This window comes from Rhinoderma darwinii, chromosome 2, assembly GCF_050947455.1.
Source record: "Rhinoderma darwinii isolate aRhiDar2 chromosome 2, aRhiDar2.hap1, whole genome shotgun sequence".
Classification (NCBI taxonomy): Eukaryota; Metazoa; Chordata; class Amphibia; order Anura; family Rhinodermatidae; genus Rhinoderma; species Rhinoderma darwinii.
The window spans coordinates 437699937-437717012 of record NC_134688.1 but is presented as its reverse complement, the minus strand read 5'-3'; the positions used below and the strand labels follow the sequence as shown (position 1 = coordinate 437717012).

Here is a 17076-nt window from a genome sequence, read left to right as displayed (position 1 = left end):
ACAGGGGAAATAAAGCATTACACCATTTGCATTGTAATTAATGGGCTGTCCTTGTAATTCATGGATATGACGCATCCTCAAGCTTTTCACTATGGCTAATAGATGATGATCTTGAATGGGGGATATAGTATTTGAAAATGGGTTTTCTAAACCAGGATACCCCTTTAAGGACCCCAAGCTATTAATTTACTGCATGGTCCTGGGCTTTAAACACACACTGTAGTAAATTTACTACACTGGTTTAACGCTGGAGCACAAGCAATCCTACAGAGAAGGCACTTCTAAAGGGGGACCTCTAATGGTGATCATGTGACATCTTGGAGACTGATCTAGTCTGCCTGGCTGGATATGTATGCAATTTGTCCAGTAATGTGCCATTTTATCCAATCCATAGTATTTGATTGCATGGCTTCTCAACATTTTATCGGCAAAAATCTGCTATATTGACAAATGAAAAATCATGTTGTAAACATCTGAAAAGTGGTACTACCCAAACATCATTACATATGGATGAATAAATAAAGGAAACTGGGTGCAATTTGTATGTATTTTAGCATATTATAGCGTCTTATATACATATATGAAATGATGTGCTGCTTCTGGAATATTGTCCGTATATACTGTGTTTCAAAAGGTTTGGACAACTTTAATTTTCTTTGGTTTGAAATCAGCCATTTGTGTACCCCGTCTACTAAGAAGCGCTGCCTAGTGGTCTTAAGTAGCTGATATGGGGGTACCTACAGTAGTGGTCATAAGTAGCTGATATGGTGGTACCTAATAGTCATAAACAGCTAATGGGAGGTAGAGTTTCCTAACATGGGGGTATATTAGGAATTTTCTTTGGTGTAAATTCAGCCTTATGTGTACTCTACCTACTAAACAGCGCTACCTAGTGGTCATCATTAGCTAATGGTATACCTAGTCGTTGAAAGCAGCTAATGGGGATAGAGTTTCCTAACTTGGGTGTATAACATGCCTCTGTGGTTCAGATAAGAGGGGGGTATTATTAAGTTGTCTGAATATAAACAAAAATATTATTTAAAAAAAAGATTAAAATAAAAAATTGCAACAAAAATATTAGATAAATAAAAGGAAAAACGTTTTCTTCTCAGTAGTAATAACTCATCGTGTGTGTAATACTGTGGGCAGATACTTCCTGACATCAGGTGGGCAGCAGCGCTCAATCTGGTATGTTGGCACATAACTTAATGAGCAGAGCCAAATGAATATCCGTTATTCCTATAGATGTGTTCATGGCTCGCTGTGCAGTGTCACAACAGAGCAGAGTGCACCGACATATATATCAACACTATTTCCATTCATATTATCTGTGTATTAATATATTAGTGCTGTAATTAAATGTGACAGGCTATTTTCTAGCGTTCTAATGATGGGACACAATTTTAATAGGGTTCAAGCACTTTTTATTGATATGCAGCCATATTAGAATAAGACCTGTGATAAATATTCAAAAGCAATAGTTTAAATGTAAGCATATTATATGCGTCCACTATTCACCATAATAATAAAGCCATACATATAATAATCTGACCATAAACCATCTTATTGATAACCATTACATCTCAATATTTAAAATTTTTATACTTGTTGTTAAGACTTGATTTTTGATCAGTTTTGTATAATCCTCCCATGTATTTGTTGTCAGGGGTGATTTTATATGGGCAAACTGGGAAATTACCCAAAGCCCCCATTTTCTTAGTGGGTGCCCGAAGACAGGATCATAGGGTGCAAACTAAAACCACCCAGTATTATTTATCATTGTATGGTGATATTATTTGGGAATTTAATTGTATAATGATATGAAATATACTTTGGATGCTGCATATTATTTGGGCACTACATGGTGGTATTCTGGGGGTTATATATGGCCCTACTTTCCTTTTTTTTTTCCACAACCCAATTTTCTTTAAAACCATCCCTATTAGCTATTAATGATATTTCACTTTTGGACACGTTGAATATACTAGTTGTTGGTTGGCCAAATATCAATCATGTACAAAATTGTATTTCCATTAAACAACTGGTTAGGGCTATGTTCAGACTTTGCAGTTCATGTACAGCCTAAATGCAGGGAAATTCTCCAGAAGTATTTGCCAAATTGTATGTATTTTTTAAATATTTCTTAATTTGGTCAATTAACATTTACATTACATATCAGAATACACTATTAACCCAACCCCAAATCCCCTACCTTCCCTACCCCCAAGGGACGGGACAAAAAAAAAAAGAAAAGCCAAATGTATGCATAGACTTTTATGGATCATAAATATGCCAAAAGAGTGACCAAAAGAGTATATGCGTTGGCATACCTATTTTTTTTTTTTTACAGAAATATAATATGTGGTATATATATGGTTTTTACAATTTGAGACAATGCATAGCTTTTTTCCTTAGGACTCCAAAAAAATTGTGCGACATGTCATGACAATAACAGTATCCTCACTATTTCCTTACTTATATAAAAAGGCTAAATAAAATTTGTAACAATTTGACAAAAGATAAAATAACTGAAGGCCTAATGCTCTTTAAACTGTAAAAAAAACATTGTCTTGTGTCTGAACTAGGGGGAGTAGACACAAGTATCCGTCTATAGGATATAACCTATATACTAAAATGCATTTATTCTATGGATTTATACAGGAAATACTTTTTATAAAACACTTTCTGTGAAAATCACTTTTTCCTGTGTAATCAAACATATAAAAGTGAAATACAACAGAACGCATTCAATAAATGAAGGTAAACCGTCTATAGTGGTAGTAAGATGGGTTTGGAAGTGAAGTGCATCCAGGCATATTTCCAGTCTGACCTACAATTCTGTAACAGTAAACAGTGACTGCTGAGTTGTCGTTTTTTTTTTTTTTAGGTAGGGGGATGTAACCAAAATTAAAATCTGGGAGTATATACAAGTGAGGGAATTAGGAACATCTGTGCACAATGGAAAGCTATGCACGCCTACCAGTTTTCGTAAATGACTTTTACTGTTTGTTTTTCCACAATAAAATGGGATAGGTTCCTATAACTATTTCCGTTTATGACTATGGCCTGGACAAACCCTCAGGTCACGTAGATGTCCCAGCATTTTATTACAAAGTAATTTCAGAGAAATTTATATTTTGTAACTCTGAGAGGAGAAGAATGGTAGGGACTGTACTTCACTATTATAATCTTCGATCATCACTGCTGTTGCAACATGGACTGTCCTAGGTCTGTACAGTAGGGACTCTTTGACAGGTAATAACATTTGACATAGCTGTAGGGTATGTCAAGGTTGCAGTAAGGGGTGGGATTAAAATTTTTAACAACCGGTTCCCTATTTTGCGAACAAAGACATATGTGACGGGGGGGGGGGGGGGGGGTCACGGTGTATTGCTATTTTATTTACAAAAAAAACAATTACGATATGCCAAATACGACCTATATTAAAGTGGACTCTAATTAAAGAAATTCCCTGTCCAGAATGTTTAACTGGATTTCCACACTATGTATATCATTACATAAGCGTACATACATACCTACTGACATTCATTATATTAACCCCTTCCCTCTTTAGCCACTTTTGACCTTCCTGACAGAGCCTCATTTTTCAAATCTGACATGTTTCACTTTATGTGGTAATAACTTCGGAATGCTTTTACCTATCCAAGCGAATCTGAGAATGTTTTCTCCTGACACATTGGACTTTATGTTACTGGCAAAATTTGCTCGATACATTCAGTATTTAAATGTGAAAAACACCAAAATTTAGCGAAAAATTGCAAAAATTAGCATTTTTCTAAATTTAAATGTATCTGCTTGTAAGACAGGCAGTTATACCACACATAATAGTCGCTAATTAACATCCCCCATATGTCTACATTAGATTGACATCATTTTTTGAACATCCTTTTATTTTTCTATGACGTTACAAGGCTTAGAACTTTAGCAGCAATTTCTCACATTTTCAAGAAAATTTCAAAAGGCCAATTTTACAGGGGCCAGTTCAGTTGTAAAGTGGCTTTTAGGGCCTTATATATTAGAAACCTCCAAAACGTCACCCCATTTTAAAAACTGCACCCCTCAAAGTATTCAAAACAGCATTTAGAAAGTTTCTTAACCCTTTAGACGTTTCACAGGAATGAAACAAGTAGAAGTGAAATTTACAAATTAAATTTTTTGTGGTTGCAGAAATTAATTTTTAATCCATTTTTTTTACCAGTTTTACCAGAGAAACGCAACTCAATATTTATTGCCCAGGTTCTGCAGTTTTAGGAAATATCCCGCATGTGGCTCTAGTATGCTACTGGACTGAAGCACAGGCCTCCGAAGCAAAGTAGTACCTAGAGGATTTTGGGCCTCCTTTCTATTAGAATATATTTAAGGCACCATGTCCGCTTTGAAGAGCTCGTGTGGTACCAAAACAGTGGAACCCCACCAAAAGTGACCACATTTGGGAAACTACACCCCTCAAGGAATTTATTTAGGGGTATAGTAAGTATTTTGACCGGACAGTTTTTTTGCAGAAATTTTTGGAAATAGGCCATGATAATGAAAATCGACACTCTTTCAAATAAAATGTAGGTTTAATTAATTTTTTTTAATATCCAAAAGGACTAAAGGAGAAAAAGCACCACAACATTTGTAGAGCAATTTCTCCCGAGTAAAACAATACCCCACATGTGGTCATAAACGGCTGTTTGGACACACGGCAGGGCTTAGAAGGGAAAGAGTGCCATTTGGCTTTTGGAGCTCAAATTTAGCAGGAATGGTTTGCGGAGGCCATGTCGCATTTGCAAAGCCCCCGAGGGACCAAAACCGTGGAAACCCCCCACAAGTGGCCCCATTTTGCAAACTGCACCCCTTGAGGAAATTATCTAGGTGTATAGTGAGCATTTTGACGCCACAGGTTTTTTGCAGAAATTATTGGAAGTAGGCTGTGAAAATGAAAATCTAGATTCTTTAAAAGAAAATGTAGGTTTAGCTATTTTTTTCTAATTTCCACAAGGACTAAAGGAGAAAAAGCACAGCAAAATTTGTAAAGCAATTTCTCCCGAGTAAAACAATACCCCACATGTGGTAATAAATGGTTGTTTGGACACACGGCAGGGCTTAGAATAGAAAGAGCGCCATTTGGCTTTTGGAGCTCAAATTTAGCAGGAATGGTTTGCGGAGGCCATGACACATTTGCAGAGCCCCTGAGGGGACAAAACAATGAAAACGCCCAAAAAGGTGACCCCATTTTGGAAACTACACCCATTAAAGAATTAATCTATGGGTGTAGTGATCATTTTGACCACACAGGTGTTTCATAGAATTTATTAGAATTGGGCAGTGAAAAGAAAAACAATCCTTTTTCTTCAATAAGACGTAGCTTTCATTTTCTCAACAAATAAAGGGAAAAAAAGAAGCCCAACATTTGTAAAGCAACTTCTCTGGAGTACGGCAATACCCCATATGTGGCCATAAACTGCTGTTTGGGCACACGGCAAGGAACAGAAGAGAAGGAGCGCCATTTGGCTTTTGGGGCACAGATTTTGTTGGATTGGTTTCTTGACACCATGTCACTTTTGCAAACCCCTAAGGTACCAGTACAGCGGAAAATCCCCAAAAGGGACTCCACACGTGTTTCATAGATTTTATTTGAATTGGGCAGTGAAAATAAAAATTTCATTTTTTTCCAATAAGACGTAGCTTTAGCGAAAAAGTTTTCATTTTCTCAAAAAATAAAGCAGAAAAAGAACCCCAACATTTGTTAAGCAATTTCTCCCGAGTATGGTAATACCCTATATGTGGTTATAAACTCATTTTTGGGCACACGGCAGAGCTCAGAAGGGAAGGAGTGCCATTTGGCTTTCGGAGTACAGATTTTGCTGGATTGGTTTCTGGTCGCTATGTAGCATTTGCAAAACCCCTGTGGGACCAAAACCGTGGAAAGCCCCCAAAAGTGACCCCCATTTTGGAAACTACACCCCTCAAGGTATTCACCTAGGGGTGTAGTGAACATGTTAACCCCACAGGTCTTTTCCATAAAGGAATGTACTGCGTATGATGCAAAGTAAAAATTAAATTTTTTCCCCAGAATTGCCAATTCAGTGGCAAGTATGTCGTGTGCAGCTTATGCCACTGTAGACACACATCCCAAAAATTGTTAAAAGGGTACTCCAGGCTATGGCGGTGCCATATATGTGGAAGTAAACTGCTGTTTGGGCACACTGTAGGGCTCAGATGGGTGGGAGCGCCATTTGGCTTTTGAAGCGTACACTTTCCTTGGTAGTAGTTTTGTTTGAGTATTACTGGTGTTTCTGTTTATAATGTGGGGGCACATGTAAGCTGGGCAGAGTATATCAGGGGCATAATGTTGTAAACAATAAAATAATCCATAGATGTGTGTTACACTGTGAAGCAACCCTTTCTGCACAGGCCGGTGTCGCACTGATAAACGGTGTCTTTACTTATCCCCCTTTTGATCCACACTCCGCACCTTTGCAGTTTGGGGAATTTTTCTGGGAAGTGTTGTCCTGGTATAATACGGGCACCCTCGCTTCTAGCAGATATGTTTGGGCCCCACTTCCTGGTTACCTAATTTTAGGGCCCTGATAAATCTTGAAACAGACGAAATGTTCCCCTCTGATCTGCACAACTGCATATTTTTTATTTCCTGACTCATGGAAGCCTTAACCAATTTTATTTTTTCATAGACGTAGTGGTATGAGGGCTGTTTTGTTGTGGGACGAGCTGTAGTTATTATTTTTACCATTTTGGGGTACATGAGACTTTTTGATCACTTTTTATCCTATTTTTTGAGAGGCAAGGTGACCAAAAAACTACAATTCTGGGATAGTTTTTTAGGGTTTTTTTTATACAGCGTTCACCATGCGTTATAAATTACATGTTAACTTTATTCTTCGGGTCAGTCAGATTCTGGCGATACCAAATTTATAGCACTTTTTTATGTTTTACAACTTTTTGCACAATAAAATTACTTTTGTAAAAAGAATGTATTTTTTCTGTCGCCATGTTGTGAGAACCATAACTTTTTAATTTTTTTGTTGACGGAGCTGTATGAGGGCTTGTTTTTTGCGAGACGTATAGTTTTTATAGGCACAATTTTTGGATACATGCAACTTTTTGATCACTTTTTATTTTAATTTTTGTCGGGCAAAGTGACCAAAAAACAGAAATTCTGGCATTATTTTTTACGTTTTTTTTTTTACATCGTTCACCACGTGGAATAAATAACATAATATTTTTATAGTTTACGGTCGCGGCGTTACCAAATATGTATGGTTTATTTTTCAATAATAAAGGACTTGATAAGGGAAAAAGGGCAAAAGGGCGATTGTGTTTTATTTTATTACTTAAAATTTCTATTATTTTTTTTCACTTTTTTTTTTTCACTTTTTTTTCACTTTTTTTTACGCTTTACTTTAGTCTCACTAGGGGACTTGAAGGTCCAACTATCAGATTTTTTTTCTAATACATTGCACTACCTACGTAGTACAATGTATTAGATCTGTCAGTCATTCACTGACAGCAAGCCGATTAGGCTTCGCCTCCGAGCGGGGCCTAATCGGCTTCCGTAATGGCAAACAGGAGGCCATTATTAGGTCTCCTGGTGTCTTAATAGCAGTCGGCAGTCGTGCGATTGCAGGGCACAGCTGCCGATCTGTTAGCAACCACAAAGATGCAGCGATCGGATCCAATCGCTGCATCTGAGGGGTTAATCGCAGGGATCGGAGCTAGCTCCGGTTCCTGCCATTAAAGGTGGATGTCAGCTGTAACATACAGCTGATATCCACCGCTGATGACGCCGGCTCATCTCCTGAGCCGGCGCCATCTTGCCGGCGGCTACGGAAGCCTTTCAGGCTTTCAGTGCTAGGCACACCGGGAGGCCAGTATTAGGCCTCCAGTTGCCATTGCAGTCACAGTCACCCCGGCGATTTAATTGCTGGGCTGTCGATGAGCTGCAAACGCCTTAAATGTAGCGATCGGTTTTGACGGCTGCATTTAAGGGGTTAATGGCGGGGATCGAAGCTAACTTCGGTCCCCGCCGTTACAGCAGGATGTCAGCTGTCAGATACAGCTGACATCCAGGGATGATGACACCAACTCAGGTTCTGAGCCGGTGCCATGCATTTGTCGTAAGTATACGACATTTTGCGGGAAGCACTGGCTTTCCATGTCGTATACTTCCGAAAATGTCGGGAAGGGGTTACACTTACGTACAGACCTATATGCGCACATTAAAAATCTTAAAGGGGTATTCCAATACTTTTTTGTTTTTAATCACTGCAACGCTTCTCAATTTATCCATTTATGCCCCCTGAATATCGTTATCTCCATTTTTATTATTTCATTTACCATTATTCTCTTTTGTTTACATTGAGAGGTTTGTTTACCTATGTGTGTTCGTTGTCTTGCTCTTCCGGTTATACAGTTCCCGGCATGCACCGCTTGTGTCCCAGCATGCAATGCGCCGACAGCAGGGACTCATCACGCCTACTACACCCAGCTATAAATAATCTCCATTGCCATTTTACTGCTCTCATTAGATCAGTGAGAGCTAACGATAAACCTGCAACATATCAGTGCTGTGCCAAACAACACTCTCTTACATAATGGTAAAAAAAAAACTTAATTTGACCCCAGAGCCGGAGTTCCAGAGCAGAGCAGAGTGCTAGTAAGGGCTCTGCTCCGGGACTCTGTGGAATCCCCTGACATCACTGTCCATATATGGACAGTGTTTTCAGGGTCTTCCCCATAGCGGAGCCCCGGGCAGAGCTCTAGTATAGGCTCACCTCCGGGACTCTGTGGAATCCCCTAACCCCAGCGCCGGAGTCCTTCTCAGAGTGCTACTAGCAACTGGCTCCTGACATCTGATTTATTCTGATAGTTTCCAGTCCGCTGCTAAGGGGAGAAAATTACGCACAGGCACAGCATGCGTGGTAAATGCTGCTATTGTAGAAACCACACATGCTCAGAGACTAGCAGTGTTTCTCTCCCCTAGCAGCAGACCGGAAACTATCAGAAGAAAGGGAGTATCCGGTCCACCACTTCCCTCAGTGTACAATGACGTCAGGAATGACGTACCCATACATTGAGCCAGCCAGAAAATGGAACTCTGATCATGGACGGGCTAGCGCCGGAAGTAAGGATTTTGCTACTGGAGACACATCATGTGACCAGCGCTGGAGTTGGGTGTTAGAAGATGAAAACGAAAGTATAAATTACAGTATTTTTATATGTGCAGTGAAATAGAAATTATTTAATTGCTTCTGGAAAACCCCTTTAAGAGTGCTCAGCTCATTTAGTTAGGCTGTCAACTGTGAGAAGGGTGGAGGACAGTGCGGCATGCGCAGTAAGCTGGGACAAATCTTCTGGCTAAAGCACAGATATGGTGCCAGAACCAAGCTAAGTACATATATACAACACCAGAACTAAGCTCAGTACATAAATAAAGCACCAGAACCAAGTTCTGTATATATATGCAGCACCAGAAGAAAGCTCTGTATATATATACAGCACCAGAACAAAGCTCAGTACATAAATACAACACCAGAACCAAGCTTAGTACATATACACAGTAGCAGCACCAAGCTCACAGCACCAGAACAAAGCTCAGCAATTAAATACAGCACCAGAACAAAGCTCAGTACATAAATAAAGCATTAGAACACAGCTCCGTACATATGTACACCAGAACCAAGCTCAGTACATATATACAACTCCAGAACCAAGCTCAGTACATATATACAGCACCAGAACAAAGCTCTGTACATAAATACAGCAACACAACCAAGCTCAGTAGATATATACAGCACCAAAGAGAAGCTCAGTACATGTATATATGTTTTGAGATTGGTTGTTATGCAGTATATATGTACTGAGGTTTGTTCTGGTGCTGTATTTATGTACTGACCTTGGTTCTGATGCTGTATATATGTACGGAGTTCTGTTCTGAAGCTTCATATATGTACTAAGCTTTGTTGTAGTGCTGTATATATGTACTGAGCTTTGTTCTGATGCTGTATATGTGTACTAAGCTTTGTTGTGGTGCTGTATATATGTAATGAGCTTGGTTCTGGTGCTAAATTTATATGCTGAGCTTGGTTCTGTAGATTTATACAGTGAAGGAAATAAGTATTTGATCCCTTGCTGATTTTGTAAGTTTGCCCACTGTCAAAGACCTGAACAGTCTAGAATTTTTAGGCTAGGTTAATTTTACCAGTGAGAGATAGATTATATAAAAAACAAAAAACAGAAAATCACATAGTCAAAATTATATATATTTTTTTGCATTGTGCACAGAGAAATAATTATTTGATCCCCTACCAACCATTAAGAGTTCAGCCTCCTCCAGACCAGTTACACGCTCCATATCAACTTGGTGCCTGCATTAAAGACAGCTGTCTTAAATGGTCACCTGTATAAAAGACTCCTGTCCACAGACTCAATTAATCAGTCTGACTCTAACCTCTACAACATGGGCAAGATGAAAGAGCTTTCTAAGGATGTCAGGGACAAGATCATAGACCTGCACAAGGCTGGAATGGGCTACAAAACCATAAGTAAAACGCTGGGTGAGAAGGAGACAACTGTTGGTGCAATAGTAAGAAAATGGAAGACATACAAAATGACTGTCAATCGACATCGATCTGGGGCTCCATGCAAAATCTCACCTCGTGGGGTATCCTTGATCCTGAGGAAGGTGAGAGCTCAGCTGAAAACTACATGGGGGGAACTTGTTAATGATCTCAAGGCAGCTGGGACCACAGTCACCAAGAAAACCAAGAAAACCATTGGTAACACATTACGCGGTAATGGATTAAAATCCTGCAGTGTGCGCAAGGTCCCCCTGCTCAAGAAGGCACATGTACAGGCCTGTCTGAAGTTGAAAATGAACATCTGGATGATTCTGAGAGTGATTGGGAGAAGGTGCTGTGGTCAGATGAGACTAAAATTGAGCTCTTTGGCATTAACTCAACTCGCCGTGTTTGGAGGAAGAGAAATGCTGCCTATGACCCAAATAACACCGTCCCCACTGTCAAGCATGGAGGTGGAAACATTATGTTTTGGGGGTGTTTCTCTGCTAAGGGCACAGGACTACTTCACCGCATCAATGGAAGAATGGATGGAGCCATGTACCGTCAAATCCTGAATGACAACCTCCTTCCTTCCACCAGGACATTAAAAATGGCTCGTGGCTGGGTCTTCCAGCACGACAATGACCCAAAACATACAGCCAAGGCAACAAAGGAGTGGCTCAAAAAGAAGCACATTAATGTCATGGAGTGGCCTAGCCAGTCTCCAGACCTTAATCCCATCGAAAACTTATGGAGGGAGCTGAAGATCCGAGTTGCCAAGCGACAGCCTCGAAATCTTAATTATTTGCAGATGATCTGCAAAGAGGAGTGGGCCAAAATTCCATCTAACATGTGTGCAAACCTCATCATCAACTACAAAAACCGTCTGACTGCTGTGCTTGCCAACAAGGGTTTTGCCACCAAGTATTAGGTCTTGTTTGCCAAAGGGATCAAATACTTATTTCTCTGTGCAAAATGCAAATAAATATATACAATTTTGACAATGTGATTTTCTGTTTTGTTTTTTATATAATTTATCTCTCACTGGTAAAATTAACATAGCCTAAAAATTCTAGACTGTTCATGTCTTTAACAGTGGGCAAACTTACAAAATTAGCAAGGGATCAAATACTTATTTCCTTCACTGTATATGTATTGAGCTTGGTTGTTATGATGTATATAACACCAGAACCAAGCTCAGTACATAAATACAGCACAAGCATAAATGCAGCTCAGTACAGAGATCATTTGCAAATTCAGTTTAACACCTGTCATATAAGTTTATATGGCATAAAACTGGCTACACAGCTCGCAGTATAGCCAGAATGATGGTAAGGATATGCTGGGAGTTACTGTTTCATAAAAAAGAACGATACACCCATAATCTCGCCACAGATCATACAGTGACTAGAGTACTGATCAGTCACAGGGAGAATAAACATTTACATTTAGTGACTCACCAGTTACATCTTCTCAGATTAGAGTCGTTATTTTTCTGTTTTCTTTTCCATTTGGTCCAGACCTCTATGATGATGCCTCCTGGCCACGACCCATTTCTGCAGAGTTTGCCGCTCAGATGTCGTCGGAAGCTCACTTTTCCAACATTTCCACACCTAAAAAGAAGATAAAATTCTCATGGTGCCACACTCTATGCCACGAAATATAATAGTATCATACACTGTGCCCCTGAATATAATAGTATCATACACTGTGCCCCTCAATATAACAGTACCATACACTGTGCCCCTGAATATAATAGTACTATACACTGTGCCCCTGAATATAATAGTACTATACACTTTGCACCTGAATAAAATTGTATCAAGCTAGTGCCCTTCATAGAGCCCCCTGTAGACAGTGCCCCTCATACAGCCCTCTGTAGATAGTGCTCCCCATAGAGCCCTCTGTAGATAGCAGCGTTCCCTGTAGATAGTGCCCCCTGTAGCGTCCCCTGTAGATAGGGCCCCCTGAAGCATCTTCTGTAGTTAGGGCCCCCTGTAGTGTTCCCGGTAGATAGTGCCCCCTTGAGCATTCTCTCTAGATAGTGCCCCCCTGTAGCATTCCCTGTAGATAGTGCCGCCTGTAGCGTTCCCTGTATAGTGCCCCCTGTATAATGCCCCCTGTAGCGGTCCCTGTATAGTGCCCCCTGTAGCATTCCCATTATAGTGCCCCCTGTAGCGTTCCCTATATAGTGCCCCCTGTGGCATACCCTGTTGATAGGGCCCCCTGTGGCGTACCCCGTAGAAAGGGCCCCCTGCGGCATTTTCTATAGGTAGGGCCCCCGTGGCGTTCCCTGTATAGTGCCCCCTGTAGCATTCCCTGTAGATAAAACCTATTGTGGCGTTCACTGTAGATAGGGCCCCCTGTGGCGTTCCCTGTAGGTAGGGCCCCTGTGGCATTCCCTGTAGATAGGACCCCCTGTGGCGTTTCCTGTAGATAGGGCCCTCTGTAGCGTTCCCTATTGATAGGGCCCCTGCAGCGTATCCTGTAGTGTTCCCTGTAGATTGTGCCCCCTGAGGCATTCCCTGTAGATTGTGCCCCCTGAGGCGTTCCCTGTAGATTGTGCCCCCTGAGGCATTCCCTGTAGATTGTGCCCCCTGAGGCGTTCCCTGTAGATTGTGCCCCCTGAGGCGTTCCCTGTAGATTGTGCCCCCTGAGGCGTTCCCTGTAGATTGTGCCCCCTGAGGCGTTCCCTGTAGATTGTGCCCCCTGAGGCGTTCCCTGTAGATTGTGCCCCCTGAGGCGTTCCCTGTAGATTCTGCCCCCTGAGGCGTTCACTGTAGATTGTGCCCCCTGAGGCGTTCACTGTAGATAGTGCCCTCTGTGGCATTTCCTGTAGATAGTGACCCCTGAGGCATGCCCCCTACATAGTCCCATGTAGTTAGTGTCCCCTATATAGTACCCTGTAGTTAGTGCCCCTATATTGTCCCCAGTAGTTAGTGCCCCCTATATAGTCCCCTGTAGTTAGTGTCCCCTATATAGTCCCCTGTAGTTAGTGCCCCGTATATAGTCCCCTGTAGTTAGTGCCCCCTATAGTTCCCTGTAGTTAGTGCCCCCTATATAGTCCCCTGTAGTTCGTTTTAGTACCCCCATATAGTCGCCTGTAGTTAGTACCCCCTATATAGTCCTCTGTAGTTAGTGCCCCCTATATAGTCCACTGTAGTTAGTGTCCCCTATAGATAAGGCCACCAACACTGCACACCGTAAAACGGGAAAAAAATAAATTATATGCTCACCCTTCCCATTCCCGCGCTGTCCTCCAGCGATGCCAGTCCTCCAGCAGAATGATGCAGCGGCGCGATGGCAAGCGGTGCGATGACAAGCGGCGCTATAATGTCATCGTGCCCGGCAGCGTCATCATTAAAGTGCCAAATGGCGAGGCATCCTGTGCCCCGCCAGGGCAGCGCTAGGCAACCCAATTATATCTGTGTCCTAAGGATGCGGATACAATTGCGAGCAGGGGACCGGTTCCGGTTTTCCACTCACTTCCGCGAGCCAGCTGTAATTTTAACAACTGGTTCGGGAGAACCGGGCCGAACCGGCCGGATCCCACAACTGGTTGCAGTCACCCATGGGACCTGATGCCCATTCAGGCCCAAGCTCCTCTGTCATATAAGAAATAAGTGGTATTATTAAAGGTATGAGATGGTTATATCACTTGTGTCCCCTCGAGTGTCAGAGACGACTGTAACCCTGCACCCTATCAGATACTAGATGTAATGTGTTCTATAATACGACTAGAATTTTTGTTGTTCAATCTAAGGGGAATTTTTATTTTCTGTTATGCTTAACAGCTAATAGTTACATAATTCATCATGGAGATAATCTATTTATTCAACATATTTTGCAGCACTGTACAGATATTGTCAATGCTCACATTGGTCCCTGACTATCTAAATTCCAGATTAACACATCAGTATATTTTTGGAGTATGGGACCCATGCAAACACAGGGAGAACATACAAACTCCATGCAGATGTTGTCCATGGTTGGATTTGAATCCAATGCAACATTGTTAACCACTGCGCCACAGTGCTGCCCATATGTATTGACATTGGCAGCTTTCATGGATGTTGTCTGTTCTGGACCATTGGGTAATGACCTGAAATTATCCAGGTTTTATCAAAATAAACCTTAATCACAGTATAAATGAAAAGCTGTACAACTTTGTAATATACTCCCGGAGGAATTTATTAAGACTGGCATTTCGTACGCCAGCCTTATTTTCTAAACAGCACTGAAGTGAGGCACATGCCAATTAATAAATTAGGTGCATCTGGCCATTTGTGTGCCAGAAAGTCAAATCTATGCCAGCTATGAGCTGGCATAGATTTGTGCTACAATTTACGCCAGTTTCTGGTGTCAATTATAGTGATTTTGTTGGGATGCGGGTGGCACCACCCTTCGGCTAAACTCCGCCCACTTTTTAAAAGAGGTGGATCCTGTGTTTTATCTAGGACTCCTGTACGGTCTACTAGACTTTTAAAACTGCTGTATATGAATGCCTGATATCAAATAAACCCTGAGAATCCTGGATTAATGGGACTCTGCTGCATATGTAAAGTGTCATGAGACCACTCCTAGTGCGTTAAAGACCTGCCCAGACTGGAAGATATTTGACATTCCTGATCGAAATAATTTTGGTCCCAAATTTTTTTGAAAAATTTATTTAGGGGTAAATTATACCTAGGTCATATAACTTGGATCAATCCATTGTATAAAAATGACAAGTTCTGTTTAAGTTCAATGAAAACCTGTCTTCATGCCTAAAATAAAATGCCTGTATGGTTATAAGCAGTATAAGTGCAGGCCTATAGTCCTTACCAGAGCCATGGTTTTACTAGTCCCTTTTATAAAGGTATGTTCATTACTCAGTTGAGGAGTTTAATAGAATTTTCCAAGTCTTTCCTCTATCCGCAGACTTGCCTGGCAATCAAGTAATCATGTCATCTTTAAGCAAAGACAAGATGTTACAGTATAGACTCGCTAGCGGCCAATTTATCTCATCAGCGCTGATGCTGGCATAGCTGCCAAGCCATTGGCTACATCATTAGTCCTGATCAAGAGGGCTTTGTCCTGAAAACACAAACAGCTGGCAATATTTGTAGAATAATTTAGCAGCATTTTAACATTTCTACTGGCATTCTAGTCTTTGGTAGGGTTAAACACATTGGTCTTCAGACAGAATTGTTCTGGAGAGCTGTTTCATTAACGACATCTGCATACACAATAAGCTCCTTCTTCTTCTCCATCTGTGGTGCTGGTTAAGACATCCAAGCTGAGAGGGATGGTACTTCTCTTTTCTGCTTTGTATAAAAGATCTGTTATGTAAGATCAGGCTAAATGAGAACATTGATGTCTCTGCAGCCGCCGCTGACCATTGCCGCTGACTCGGGTGTGACTGGAGACTTTTTACCTGAATAAACTTCTTTCTGGAAACCTTAGATGAGCGGCTTCTTATTCAATTCCCCCCTTGTCATGTCTGAACATAACCAGAGATCCTATATACATGTTCAGGTTGCATAGAATATTTTCCATTATATGACTAGAGTGTTTAGTATTTTCTTTTCAATGGGCATTGCTCGCTTCTGAGAAGATCTACAATGTACTTTTCGGAAAACAAGTTCTTTGTCATTTATTTGTTATACATGATTGTATTCAGAATCTTTGTACTGTATACACAGGGCAGAATGTATTACTAGATCTACGTCAGTTTTCTGATATAAAAAAGGAACAAATGACAAAGTCTGAAAAAGTGGGTGGGACTTAGTAAAAGGGGCGGTGCCACCCGCAGTCTGACAAATTAATTATAATTTACACCAGAGACTGGTATAAATTGTAGCGCAAATACTGTAGCTGCCACAGCTTTTTTTTCCTGGCACAAAGACTTCCAGAGATGTGCCTAATTTATTAATTGTCTTGTCCCTCTTAATAAATTAGTTGCATGTTACTCTGTTTTAGATTAAGATTGACGTAGGAAATGCCATTCTTAATAAACACCCGCCCCCTCACAGAGTGTATGCAGTTTTATAGCTATAGAGGGTGCACTCAGTCTCAGGTGGCAGAGGGCCCTATAGAGAACACCTATACTATATATGAGCAGTGTGGAGGTCTGAAGACATTAGCTTCCATATCTGTCTACAACATAAAATGGCTTAAAGGGGATGTCCAGGAAAAAAAAGACATATTGCACTTATATGACCTGTCAAATAGATAGGTAATAACGGAGTAATCATGGGGCTCCAACCTCTAGAACCTCCATGGAAGCATAGATTGAGGGGCTTCAAGTCCTTCTCCATAGATATAAATGAAAGCAATGTAAAAATCCGTTCACTTGACTTTTTCCGATGCTCTATGGACTTGGCTAGCTGTCTGGACTTAGAGCCCCTAGTTCTAGGAATGGGTGGGGGTTCCCCCAGTGATTGAGGTTTAAAGGGGTATTCCGGAACTAAAAAATTACATTTATTTAAATAAAACAATGAAAAAGATATAA

General features: G+C 40.9%; 1 protein-coding gene across 1 annotated transcript in view; it reads left to right on the top strand.

The window, feature by feature from the left end:
* Window positions 1-17076, top strand: part of EPHA3 (EPH receptor A3) — a 349426-nt gene that overhangs the window by 176843 nt on the left and 155507 nt on the right. The gene's annotated exons all lie outside the window — the stretch shown is intronic.